This window comes from Panthera leo, chromosome F2 (assembly GCF_018350215.1).
Source record: "Panthera leo isolate Ple1 chromosome F2, P.leo_Ple1_pat1.1, whole genome shotgun sequence".
NCBI classification, from domain to species: domain Eukaryota; kingdom Metazoa; phylum Chordata; class Mammalia; order Carnivora; family Felidae; genus Panthera; species Panthera leo.
In genome coordinates, this window is record NC_056695.1 from 37,113,566 (window position 1) to 37,126,789 (window position 13,224).

The 13,224-nt window shown below is 40.8% G+C and overlaps 1 long non-coding RNA gene across 1 annotated transcript; it reads left to right on the top strand.

The window, feature by feature from the left end:
- On the top strand, nucleotides 1–12,065 carry LOC122210914. The gene is made up of 3 exons (XR_006198371.1): nucleotides 1–71; nucleotides 4,905–5,058; nucleotides 11,947–12,065. It is a non-coding gene; the product is annotated as an uncharacterized LOC122210914 (long non-coding RNA).
- The last annotated feature ends 1,159 nt before the right edge of the window (nucleotides 12,066–13,224 follow it).

Here is a 13,224-nt window from a genome sequence, read left to right on the forward strand (position 1 = left end):
GCAAATACCACTGGACAGCATACAACATAATTACTTCCTTGTGTTCACTGCCTCCCTCTCCTCACTGCAGAGTAAGTCTCTTTCAGTTTTGTTCATTGATGTGTCTCAAGTACCTAGAACAGTGTGTGGCCCGTAATAAATACTCAAAAATATTTGCTGAATTAATGGAAGTGGGAAAGGAAAGGATGTACTACCAGGGATTGATGCAGGTTTTGTGAGACCTCACACTTGTAAAATTGGGGAGGGTTCTCTTTAAGAAAAAAAATGTTTTAATATCTTATTTCTGCAAATTTTACAAAAACATATTATGACTATGTGAACACATCTGTAGCCTGTAAACTTAACTTGAAAGTTAAGTTTATTAGTTCCGTGGTAATAAAAACTAGAATTTTGAGGATTACCCATTTCATGCTTTAGATATTGATAGATTTAGATTTAGAGATTTTTGTCAAAGGATAGTAACAATATTGCTCTGTGAAAGAAACAAGTTACAAATGGGGTGTATATTATGACACCATTTGGTACAAAATGAATGGAAGAATATAGAAAGTATATCTGTGGGTGATGGGATTACAGGTGTGATTTCTTCCATTTGCTTGTCTATATTTTCTAAATTAAATAAATGAATATGGATTACTTTCATCATGAGGGAAAAAGTTATTATTTTTCATTATAAAAGCAGATTCAATGATAATTAGAAGGGTGTGTTCTAATTCCTTTTAAAGTATTGATGTAGGGTTCCCTAAATTATTTATGCTACTTCTCCTCTTCCTGATGAAAACATAACATACCTTTTTTAAAGAACTGGTCAAGATCTGAGAACGCTTCTTGGCCATAGCTATAACCACTACCTGCCCAACCCCACCCCCCAACTGACACACATCTTTGTTCCTGTCCCCCATCCCCACAATCACTCTAAAAAGTTAAGCACACTAGCTAAGTGGCCCATGAAAGGTACACAATAAAATTCATTTCCAATGAAATTTAAAGAGTTAATATATATATGGATATTAGAACTGCCCTTTATATCAATAACAACATGGACATACAGACTTGGCAGGGAGATAATGGTCTACTCTTTGCACACATTCAGGTAGTTCTTAGCATTTCCAATGAGAGTTCCTAATTTTATCTACAAATGGTTATTATTATTCTGAATTGTATTAACTAATTTGATGTAGCCAAAAATGTTTTTGAATGCAATTAGAAATAGGTTTAAGCAGATTTTATTTTTAATTTATTTTTTCAAGTTCATTTATTTATTTTGAGAGAGATGTGAGTGGGGGAGTGGCAGAGAGAGAGGAAGAGAGAGAATCTCAAGCAGGCTCCATACTCAGCATAGAACCCATCAAGGGACTCATCCCAAGACGCTAGGATCATGACCTGAGCGGAATTCAAGAGTTAGTCGCTTAACTGACTGAGCCCCCCAGGTGCCCTATTTTTACCGGATTTTAAATGGATTAGTAAAAGCACTAGGACATTTCTGCCATTTGTTAAGAAGCCAGTTTTATTTTCAAATTGTGAGGAGCTATCTCAGCACATTTTTAACCTACCACGCTTCTGGTTCCTTTTCTTTTCTTTCCAATTCCAACTTTCATTGGGAATAACCTAAAAGTAAACTGTTTTGCACATGGCAAAAATAATGTTCTGAGTTAAGTTCCATAAAAAAAAAACAAACAAAAAACACCATTTTGGATGCTGCAAGCTTTTGCCTTTTCAAAAGGATTCAAGTTCTAATGGACAAAAGGGAGTAGAACTAGCAAAGGAGGCTGAGAAGGACTAGAAAGGTAAGAGGAAACTCAAGAGAACATTGGACTAATTAATCCAAGGCAAGGGTTTCAAAGAGAGGAAGAAGGGGTTATAAAACAGAGCCAGGGAAAGAGAGTACTTACTGCATATTCCCAACACCTTCCTCTGTGCCTAAAAATAGCCAGTTCCTACCTGGCTAGTAACTTCCTCCTTCCTTTCAAAGAATTGTTATGAGAGGCACCGGGGTGGCCCAGTCTGACTTGGCTCAGGTCATGTTCTCAGGGCTTTTGAGTTTGAGCCCCGCATTGGGCTCTGTGCTGACAGCTCAGAGCCTGGAGCTGCTTAGGATTCTGTGTCTCCCTCTTGCTCTCTGCCCCTGCCCCACTCGTGCTCTTTCTCTCACTCTCTCCAAAATAAATAAACATTAAAAAACAAACAAAGAATTCTTATGAGAATAGCGAAGAAACTGAAGTACAAAACGCAAACATGAAGGAGCTTTGCAATCAGTAAAATGCTGTGTACATGACTAGTCAGGTGAATAGTCTGCTGGTCTAGGTGATTCAGACATGTCCCCTTTATGGGAAAGAGCTATTGCAACACAGGTCAGAGGTGATGGATGGAATCTAGTGCCTCAGCAGGGGAGCTGTTACATAGGAGATATTCGACCAGCAAGGTCTTCAGAATTTGCTGTTCATGCCGCCTGTATTTCATCACCAACGGTTCACTATTTATTCTCTGATCTTTAGTTTCTCTTCTATCTTAATGCCCCTGAGCTACTAACATTGTGCATGGAGTTCTTTCAAACACTCAGACTTTAAAAGGACAGGTACATGGGGCCCCTGGGTGTCGGTTGGGCAGCCGACTTTGCCTCAGGTCATGATCTCGCAGTCCTGTCCGTGAGTTTGAGCCCTGCGTCGGGCTCTGTGCTGACAGCTCAGAGCCTGGAGCCTGCTTTGGATTCTGTTTCTCCCCACCTCCCCCCACTCATCCTCTGTCTCACTCTCTCAAAAATAAATAAATGTTAAAAAAAAATTAAAAAAAAAAAAAAAGGACAGGTACAAAAAACAGTAGTGGTATAAAATCCAAAGCAACTTTAGAGTTGTGGTCAGCCCTCTATGAATAATGACAGGAATGCTGAAGCTTTAAATGAGGTTAGACTTGAGGGAAAAAAAAAGGAAAAAGGCCAGAGATAATAAAGACAAAAGGGGTTCCTTATCCTTATTGATGAGGTCCTGTTTAACACTTAAAAAAAAAAAAGTAGAATACATAACTTCCATCTGACTTTCTTCTTTCCTATCAAGAAAAAGATAATCAATGAAAAGTTCCCAACACTTGAAAAGATAAACCAAACACACTTAACAAGGAGCTGAAGTCCATTTGATAGGTGAAGAATGATACGATCATTTAGCTATTTTCAGTGTTCAAGTGAAATACTTTCCGGAGCACTAAAAGGAGTGAGTTGTCAGTGTCGGCAAAGGACTACCGTCAGTAATCTTTGAAAATTGCAAAGAATGGTTGAGATGCAAGAGAACCAGATACAGAGATGCCCTAATTTAAGAACAGAGAAAAAAATGCTCTCTTCTTAGAGAGAATTGCCCCATATGCGGGGCAAGGTTGCTGTGATCCCTGTTAGAACTTTCTAACCCTAGGTTATCACAGAAGGTGGGGGGGGGGGGGGGGCAGTGATGGCTTCCCACCAAAGCTGGCTGACTAAACACACACATTTACCTCTCTTCCCAAATCCCAAAGGAATGTCAGAAGAGTAGCATTAAAGCAAAATAAATCTAAATAAGTTTTAGAAAATTCAGAAGGGGGTTACTAATAGTCAACCTGAACAGTGAGAAATTTCTGGAATATATAGATGCTGAAATGAAACAGAGCTAGTAACCCACAAATCCAGACCATGAAAGAAAACTTTAAAAATACGAGTTTTCCCTTAAAGACCTGAATGTGAGACCTGAAATCATAAAAAATCCTAAAAGAGAGCACAAGCAGTAATTTCTGACATTGACCATAGCAACATTTTTCTAGACATGTCTCCAGGGGCAAGGGAACTAAAAGCAAAAATGAATTATTGGGACTACATCAAAATAAAAACTTCTGCACAGCGAAGGAAACAATCAACAAAACTAAAAGGCAACCTACTAAATGAAAGAAGATATTTACAAATGATATATCTGATAAAGGGTTAGTATCCAAAATCTATAAAGAGCTCAAAACCCAAATATGTATATAATTCAAACCCAAAAAACAAGTAATTCGATTAAAAAATGGGCAGAAGACATGAACAAACCTTCAAAGAGATATATAGGTGACCAAAAGACACATGAAAAGATGCTCAATATCACTCACTATCAGGGAAATGCATATCAAAACTGCAATGTGATATCACCTCACACCTGTCAGAATGGCTAAAATCAAAAACAGAAGAAAACAAGTGTTGGCAAGGATATAGAGAAAAAGGAACACTCATGCACTCTTGGTGGGAATGCAAATTGGTGCAGTCACTGTGGAACACTCTGGAGGTTCCTCAAAAAGTTAAAAATAGAACTACCCTAAGATCCAGTAATCACACTGCTCAGTTATTTACTCAAAAAATACAAAAACACCAGTTCAGAGGGAGACATGCACGCCTATGTTTATTGCAACATTATTTACAATAGCCAGAACACGGAAGCAGCCCAAGTGTCTGTCAATAGATGAATGGATACAGAGGAAGTGGTACATATATACAACAGAATACTATTTGTCAGTGAATAAGATTGAAATCTTGCCATTTGCAAAAACATGGATGGAGCTGGAGAGCATAATGCTAAGCAAAATAAGTCAGTCAGAATAAGATACATATTATATGATTTTACTCTATGTGGAATTTAAGAAACAAAACAAATGAGCAAAAGGGAAAAAAAAAGGGGAGAAAGTCAAAGAAACAGACTCTTAACTCTAGAGAACAAATGGATGGATACCAGAGTGGGGTGGGTCGGGTGACATGGTGATGGGGCTAGAAAAGCACACTTACCATGATGGGCACTGAGTAATTTATAGAATTGTTGAGTCATTATTTTGTACATCCGAAACTAATATGACACCATATGTTAACTATACTGGAAATAAAATTAAAACCTTAATTTAAAAATTACAAGTTTTCCCAGCAGAATTCTGCAAAGGCCTTGCCATCAAAATCAGAAGTCGGCTGGAGGAAGTGAGCCGTGGCCAGGCGGGAAGCTAACTTGTGAAGCCAAGCCGGTCCCTGTGCTGTCTAACGCTGATGCTGACACATGGCCCAGGCTGCATACGGTCACTTTTCAAGTAAGATTCTCTCAAAAAAGGATCTCACGTTCTCTCTGGTGCAGAGAATTAGGACCTTGTCACAGGCAAAGGAGAGCCGCATGTCTTCAACATAGACCATACTCACATCTTAAAGGAAAGCCCACCACCACTGGAGTCAGAGCTGATTTAATCTAAACGTGAGCTTCTAGGGATGCCTAGGTGGCTCAGTTGAGAGCCTGACTTCAGCTTGGGTCATGATCTCACTGTGGGTTTGTGGGTTCGAGCCACCGTGCTTGGAGCTTGCTTAGGATTCTGTGTCTCCTTCTCTCTTTGCCCCTCCCCTGCTCATGCACTCGCTCTTTCTCTCTCTCTCTCAAAAATAAACATTAAAAATAAATTAAAACAAAACAAATAAACTTGAGCTTCTAGCCAAGCAAACAAGAATTCTTACTGTCTCCAGCCACCAATAATGTTCAAATTAAGATCTCACTTACAAATATGGCCAAACAACCAAGAATAATCAAACAACAAAGAAGCTGGCAAGGAAAGCACTGAACCCAATAAGCAGAAATAACCCCTGAGAAAACACAATATAGGCCAGAGAATAAAATGCTAAAATAGTCATGTTTGGTATTTTCAGAAAGATTCTAGAGAGTTCTGAGTCTATAATAAAAGGAAGTACAGAGAGTTACTAAACATTTAGGAAGGTGCTTAAGATTATTCAAACATTCAAAATAAGAAAATGAGGAGAAAAGAGGAAGCAGCGATCACTCTGAGGCAGCATGACCTTATGAACACAAGTGCTGGCTCAATTTCTTCATTTCCTTCTTTGCGAAGTCATCAGACTGGTAGATCGGGGAATGCCAGGGGCATGGGGTGTCTGTCTGGAATCTAGCAGGCCATTAAATTGTTTCATGATAGGGGCGCATGGGTGGTTCAGTCGGCTGAGCGTCCGACTTCAGCTCAGGTCATGATCTCTCGGTCTGTGAGTTCGAGCCCCACGTCGGGCTCTGTGCTGACAGCTCAGAGCCTGGAGCCTGCCTCCGATTCTCTGTCTCCCTCTCTCTCTGCCCCTCCCCCACTCATGCTCTGTCTCTCTCTCTCTCTCTCTCTGTCAAAAATAAATAAACATTAAAAAAGATTAAATTGTTTCATGATACAATACCCTGACAACAAATTATGTCCTACCAGTGACTGATAAAACAAGCTGATAGAACTTTATAACACCTATTTTTTTTTAATTTTTTTTATGTTTATTTATTTTTGAGAGAGAGAGAGACAGAACACAAGCGAGGGAGGGGCAGAGAGAGAGGAAGACAGATTCCAAAGCAGGCTCCAGGCTCTGAGCTGTCAGCACAGGCCCAACACAGGGCTCAAACCCACAAACCGTGAGATCATGACCTGAGCCGAAGTCAGACACTTAACCGACCAAGCCACCCAGGTACCGCTCACCTATTTTTAAATCTCTCATTGATCTGTATTTTTCTCCAGATAGTAAACTTCTTAAGATAAGAAACCATTTCTCTTGGGGCACCTGGGTGGCTCAGTCAGGTGCCAACTTCAACTCAGGTCATGATCTCACATTTCATGGTTCAAGCCCCATGTCAGGCTCTGTGCTGACAGCTGGGAGCCTGGAGCCTGCTTTGGATTCTGTGTCTCCCTCTCTCTCTGCCTCTCCCTGCTCACCTTCTGTCTCTCTCTCTCTCTCAAAAATAAATAAACATTAAAAAAAAAAGAAACCATTTTTCTTTATTACGTTCAGCCTATCTCCATTGTCGAAGAGATATTTAGCAAATGACAGATTCTCAATAAATGTTTATTGATTGATAATTAAATTTAATATTAATTATCACAAAGCCTCAGCTTAAAAGTATGTATGAGGAGAAAGGGGAAGAGCTAGTTTCTCCGATCATTTGGAAACAAAGTAGGGCTTTTAGCTGATTGCTTACTTAATGTTGTCACCATTGTGGCATGGCTGACAAGAGAAGCATAAATAAAAGGCTATAGTAATGAACAAATAGTGAGGAACAGAAGAGTTGTGGCAGATTGTAGTTTGCAAAGATGACCACAACAATATCTCTCACCCTACATGTATTTACAATGTGACTTTGACTTTTGACACTCCACCCATTGAATGCTACGGATTATGTTCCCTCCCCTTGAATCTTAGCGTGTTCTTTACTATGGCAGAAATGCCACCATAGTATTCTGAGCTTAGTCTTAAAAGACAATATAGCTTCTGGGGGCACCTGGATGGCTCAGTTGGTCGAACGTCCAACTTTGGCTCCGGTCACGATCTCATGGTCCATGAGTTCGAGCCTCACGTCAGGCTCTGTGCTGACAGCTTGAAGCCTGAAACCTGCTTCAGATTCTGTCTCTCTCTGCCTCTCCCTGCTTGTGTTCTGTCTCCTCTCTCAAAAATAAACATTTAAAAAAATTTAAAGACAATACAGCTTCTGCTTTGTTCTCTTGGGACATTTGCTCATAAAACCCAAGAGCTGGACAGCTCCAGCTGAGGTCTGAACTGCCAGACATGAGTGAATAAGCTTTCAGATGATTCTAGCCTTAGGCATCAAGTAATTTCAGCCTTCCTATCTTCCCAGCTGAGGTCTCATACATTGTAAAGAAGAGAAAAGCCATCTGTTTAAGAAAAACTCAATTTTCCTCCTTTTGTGTAGGGTAAACCCCAGTTATTTCTTATGATGTTTCTTTTCTGTATCTCTCTTCAAAGACAGAGAATGCTTCTCTTCTGGGTCACCAAATACATGTAGGTTTTTCCTCACGCCAAGCAATTATCTGTGACTGGATGTGTTCACCAACCTGGAAGGTCCCTGAACATCCCACTATTGGGATTTTATGGAGGTTTCCTCATGTAGGCATGATCAATTATAAATTCCATTTTTAGACCCTTTCCCTTCTTGGAAGGTGGGGGATAGGGCTGAAAATTCCAAGCTTTTAATAATGGCTTGGACTTTCTTGTGACCAGCCCCTATTCAGGAGCCCACCCAGAACCACCTCATTAGAGCAAGAGATGCTACTTATGTTCTTATCACTTAGGGATTTACAACATTTTAGAAGTTCTGTCAGGGACTGGGGCAAAGACAACCATAAGAATAAGAGATACTCCTAGTATTGTTATTACAAAAGAAATTATAAGGGCTTTAGGAGCTGTGTGTGTGTGTGTGTGTGTGTGTGTGTGTGTGTGTGTGTGTATAGGTGTCCTCATTGTTCCGTTCTTAGTTCCCTTGGTTTTAACTTCTGATGATGTCCAGAATTCTATCTTCAGCTCTGGTCTCTATCTTGAGCTCCAGACTTATATATTTGAATAGTTACCTGCTCTCTTCAATTGGACATCCCATAGGCACCCCAAACTGCTAGTGACTGATGCTAATACCTACACATCCAATCCAGAACCAGCAACCTAGAAATCAGTTGGAGATTTCTCTCTCGCTCCTCACCTCCCACCACTGAACAACCCCTGCCTCCACAGCCAGAGAGGCCACTGAGCCTGCCTCCTGTTATCTGAATCAATCCCTTTTTCTCCAATTCATCACCATTCCCTGGTTCATGTCATCATCACTGCCTTCTTGGGTTCCTTGATCTTCCTTCCTGCCACCACATGACCTCAAATTTATACTAGGCGATGCTGTTATGTTGTTTCATAATATACAAATATGATTATGTTACCATCTTGCTGCAAATCCTTCACTTCCGAATAAAGCCAAAGATTCTTGTCATTGCCATATAAATGGTGGGGAGGTACAGAACAACATACACAGTATGATGTCACTTCTATATCTCTATCCTTGTACTCATATGTTTATATACATAGAGAAAGATACTGGATGTTCAGTGAAATGTCATAGTTGTAATCTCAGAGTGAGAGAGAGTAGTGCAGGTGGTTTTTAGTTTCTTCTTTGTACTTTTATGAATTGTTATCATATATATATATATATATATATATATACATATAAGAATCCTTTTCAAAAAATAAACACATCTCACTTTTACAGAAACAATAAAATGTTTAAAATATTAAATAAAGAGACTCTTCATTATCTGGCCTTCACTTATTCAGCTTTCTCATTTCTCTTCTCTCTTCTAGTCCTTCCCTTGGCCCCTGCTTCATACTATGTTGATTCCTTCTGTTCACTCAGCAAACCATGGTCTTTCAAGCATTCATACATCCGATTTCCTCTGCCCAGAGGCACTTTCCTCCCTCTTTGCCTGTCTGATATCTACTCATTTATCAGGCTCAGGTCAGATATTGACTCTTACAGGAGGCTTTTCCTAACCAATGCCTTCACCAAGCTCCTGTGTTGACTTCTACTAACACTTACCACACTGCCTCGTATTATCTTTGGCCTCCATCTTTGTAATGAGTGAATCCAACCCCTGGTATCCACAGATCCCTTACGAGGATGACACAATGAAATTGTTCCATACAATGTTTCCCAAGGAAATCAGTGAAGCACTGTTTAGGGAGATAAGAGCTGAAGGGCGAAGGTTTTGGTATTGCACTCGCTGGGTTCAAATTTCCAGTTTTGCCATTTGCCAGCTATGGAAGTCTAGACAAGTTACTTAACTTGCACCTTAACTGTACCTTAGTCGCCATATCTATAAAGTGAAAATAATGCTAACCACATCATTGGGTTGTGAAGATTAAGTAATGTCAAGTGTAAAAAAGTTTCACGTAGGGTAAGAATTTAATAATAATAATAATAATAATAATAATTATTATTATTATTAATATTATTTGCTCTTCCCCTTTGACCTATAATCTCCCTGAGAGCAAGGCTGTGTTCTTTATAACTGTATCTCCGGAATCTTGAATGTAATAGGTGTTTCATGGTTTGACAAATAGCTATATGAGCTCATATATTCTTGAATGTTCTGAGAAATGTTTTCCCTTTATTTAATAATTACTTCATGACTATTTTCTCCCTGGAATCAATCCTCCCCTAAGAGCAGCACGACAGAGTCTGCAATACTGGAAAACCCTCATATCTTTCCAGAGCTTGTACGATGCCCAGATAACCACACCCGGCTTTGAGAACGGCTGATTGTGCATTTCCCTGTCTTTCCTCCAGAAGGTCCTTTGCTTCCACCGTTTCTGATGTGTGTTATATTTTTCTGAATTTGAACATGTCTCTCTTCCTTCCTATGTCTTTCCTCCTCTGCCCATACTCTGCATCTTTGATGAGAGATGTTGAATAATAGCAAAAAAGAGTCACACAGGAAGGTGTGGAGACATCCAATCCAGCCTTGGGTTTCTGAGATAAGACCTGCCTTAGATCATTCAAAGGGAATCAGTGATTCACATAGAGTCCCAATGAAAGGATTCCATTCAGGGACCCATTGGGACCTTCAGAAGTTAAATATGCTTCTCCAGTTCTCAATCCTGGTCACTTAAAGCCCATTTGAAAAATAATTTTATTGAATTTGTAGGAAAGATGAAATGAGATGATAGATGTGGAAGCTCTTTTGAAAAGTTAAAATGCGAGACACTGGGGCAGTTAAGTGTCAGACTTTGGTTCAAGTCACAATCACGGTTTGTGAGTTTGAGCCCACCTCAGGCTCTCTGCTGTCAGCTCGAAGCCTGCTTTGGATCCTCTGTCCCACTCTCTCTCTGCCCCTCTCTTGCTCACGTTCTCTAAGTAAACATAAGGAAAAAAAAATTTAAGTTAAAATGCATAGATGATCATGTGAAATTCTGAGGATAAATTATCCTGTTTGTGTCTTCAGGTAATCAAACTTGGCAATTTTAACCAATATTAATTTGAAATGCCAAATGTTTCTAAATTAAACACAAGAAAATCTACAAATAAGTTTTTTTGTGTGTCATATTCTTAGAAGTATCAGGGCCTATTAATTTTGACAAAATCAGAAACTTGGGAAATATTTTGATGGTAACCAGGCAACCTCTGGTGAGTAGTAAGCTTGGCATCCTTTCCCACAATAGGAGTCACCATGAAAGTGAGAGAGCTGGATTCTTTCCGCTCTCCACTCAGAGGCAAGTCTGTAAGTGTGGTCTTCCTGAGACACCCCAATATCACACAAGTGCATCACAATATTTTCAAGTTAGCTGCTGAGAGATGCATATAGTGTACTTTATACTCCAGAGTAACTTTCCTGAGCTAATGTCTACTGAGGAAACGGTGTTTTAGCTAATCTGTAAGGATAGTGACAGAGAAGATTGAGGTACAGGCCAGTCCAGAAGGAAGAAAGGAAGGAAGGAAGGAAGGAAGGAGAGAGGGAGGGAAGAAAGAAGGAAGGGTTAAAGAAGAGATAAGGGTATGTCTGAGGACAGTGAATAAACCAGTTTGGCAGCAGTAAAGAATCTGTATTCAAAATAGTGGAGTGTTCTTGGGGCACCTGGCTGGCTCAGTCGGTTGAGGGTCAAACTTCAGCTCGGGTTGTGATCTCACGGTTCGTGGGTTCGAGCCCCACATCAGGCTCTCTGCTGTCTGTATACAGCCGGCTTTGGATCCTCTGACCCTCTCTCACTCTGCCCCTCCCCTACCCGTTCTCTCCTTCTCTCTTTGTATCTCTGTCTCAAACATAAACAAACATTAAAAAAAAGAGTGGAGTGTTTGTTTATAAAAGGGAGTCTCGGAAAGATGGTTGAGAGATTTTAGCCACGTGCAAAAGAATTTAGACTCCATGGAGTCAATAGGATCAGGTAGGAAAAAAATTCGGTTTTTGTCTTGTTACTGAGGACACTCTCACAAACCTCTTTCTTGAAACAGAAAAAGTACTGTTTGGGAAAGCCTGCTGCTGAGAGACCTATGTAAAATAACCAGCTCAGGAATTGGCCTCTGCCTTCTTCATCAGACAGCGTATCACCTTGCTGGGGTTTTGTTACATGCGAGGGGCTTATTTAGTCTTGCGAAGTAGGTACTGTTATTATTTATCTTCATTTTTCAGACAAAGTGTACCAACTCGCCCCAGATCATGCAGCCAGCAAGGGTCACAGCCAGGACATGAACCCAGCAGTGTGACTCTGGATCCCTAGCTCCTGTCACTGCTGACTCTTCCTTCAGGCCTCGTAAGTAGGGCAAGATGGGGCTTTTCAAATGTCATTCTGGTGCTAAGATGGGGGAAGATAGGAGGGGAACAGCAAGTGTCCAATAGATGTTTCTGTTCTAGTAACTATTTTAGGTTGCAATTTTCTTATATTGAATCATGAACACAAGATTTGAGAATAGATGATACGTAAGATGAGTGGTTTGGGTGTAGAAAATCAAAACTCACAACCAGTACCATGTTGGCCTCTTTGGACTTTTGAAAACACATTAAAAAGGGGCGCCTGGGTGGCTCAGTAGGTTAAGCATTTGACTTCGGCTCGGGTCATGATCTCACAGCTGGTGGGTTTGAGCCCAGTGTAGGGCTCTGTGCTTCAGATCCTCTATCCCCCTCCCTCTCTGCCCCTGCAAGGCTTGTGCTCTTTCTCTCTCTCAAAAATGAAAAGGGGCGCCTGGGTGGCTCAGTTGGTTGAGTGTCCGACTTCAGCTCAGGTCATGATCTCGCGGTCCGTGAGTTCAAGCCCCGCATAGGGCCCTGTGCTGACAGCTCAGAGCCTGGAGCCTGCTTCAGGTTCTGTGTCTCCCTCTCTCTCTGCCCCTCCCCCACTCATGCTCTGTCTCTCTCACTCTCAAAAAATGAATAAATGTTAAAAAAAATTTTTGAAAAAAAAATGAATGAACATTAAAAAAAAAATTTTTTTAACACATTCAAAAGGCATAAATAAGCAAATAGTCTCTCCTTTGCTGTCCTGCCCCTGCTCCCTTCGGTATATTCAATAAACTTTTATCTCCTTTGTTCTGCCTTGGGTGAATTCTTTCACCACCCATGCCACTGGCCTCCACCCAATCCGGTTGCCCCACATTTGGTGGCCCGTACATGGAGGCTTTGCCAGCCTGGGGCTCTTCTCAGGTTCTCTGGGATTTTCTCGGGACTTTCCCTCAGTGCACCGACTCTAGTAGTCCTTGGGGAACTGATGACCTCTAGGGGAGGTTACTCCTTGGTGAGGACCTTAAGCCCCAAAAGGAGCCAGTAGGACCCTTCTTGCCCCAAATGGTGAGGGATTTCCCCTCTTGCCCTTCAAAGGGATCCTTCTCTCCCTCTCCTTTCTCTTCTCAGCCCTTTGGTGGTTTAGCTAGTACTCCTCAGACAACTGAAGGTCTCTGGCCAGGATGACTCCTT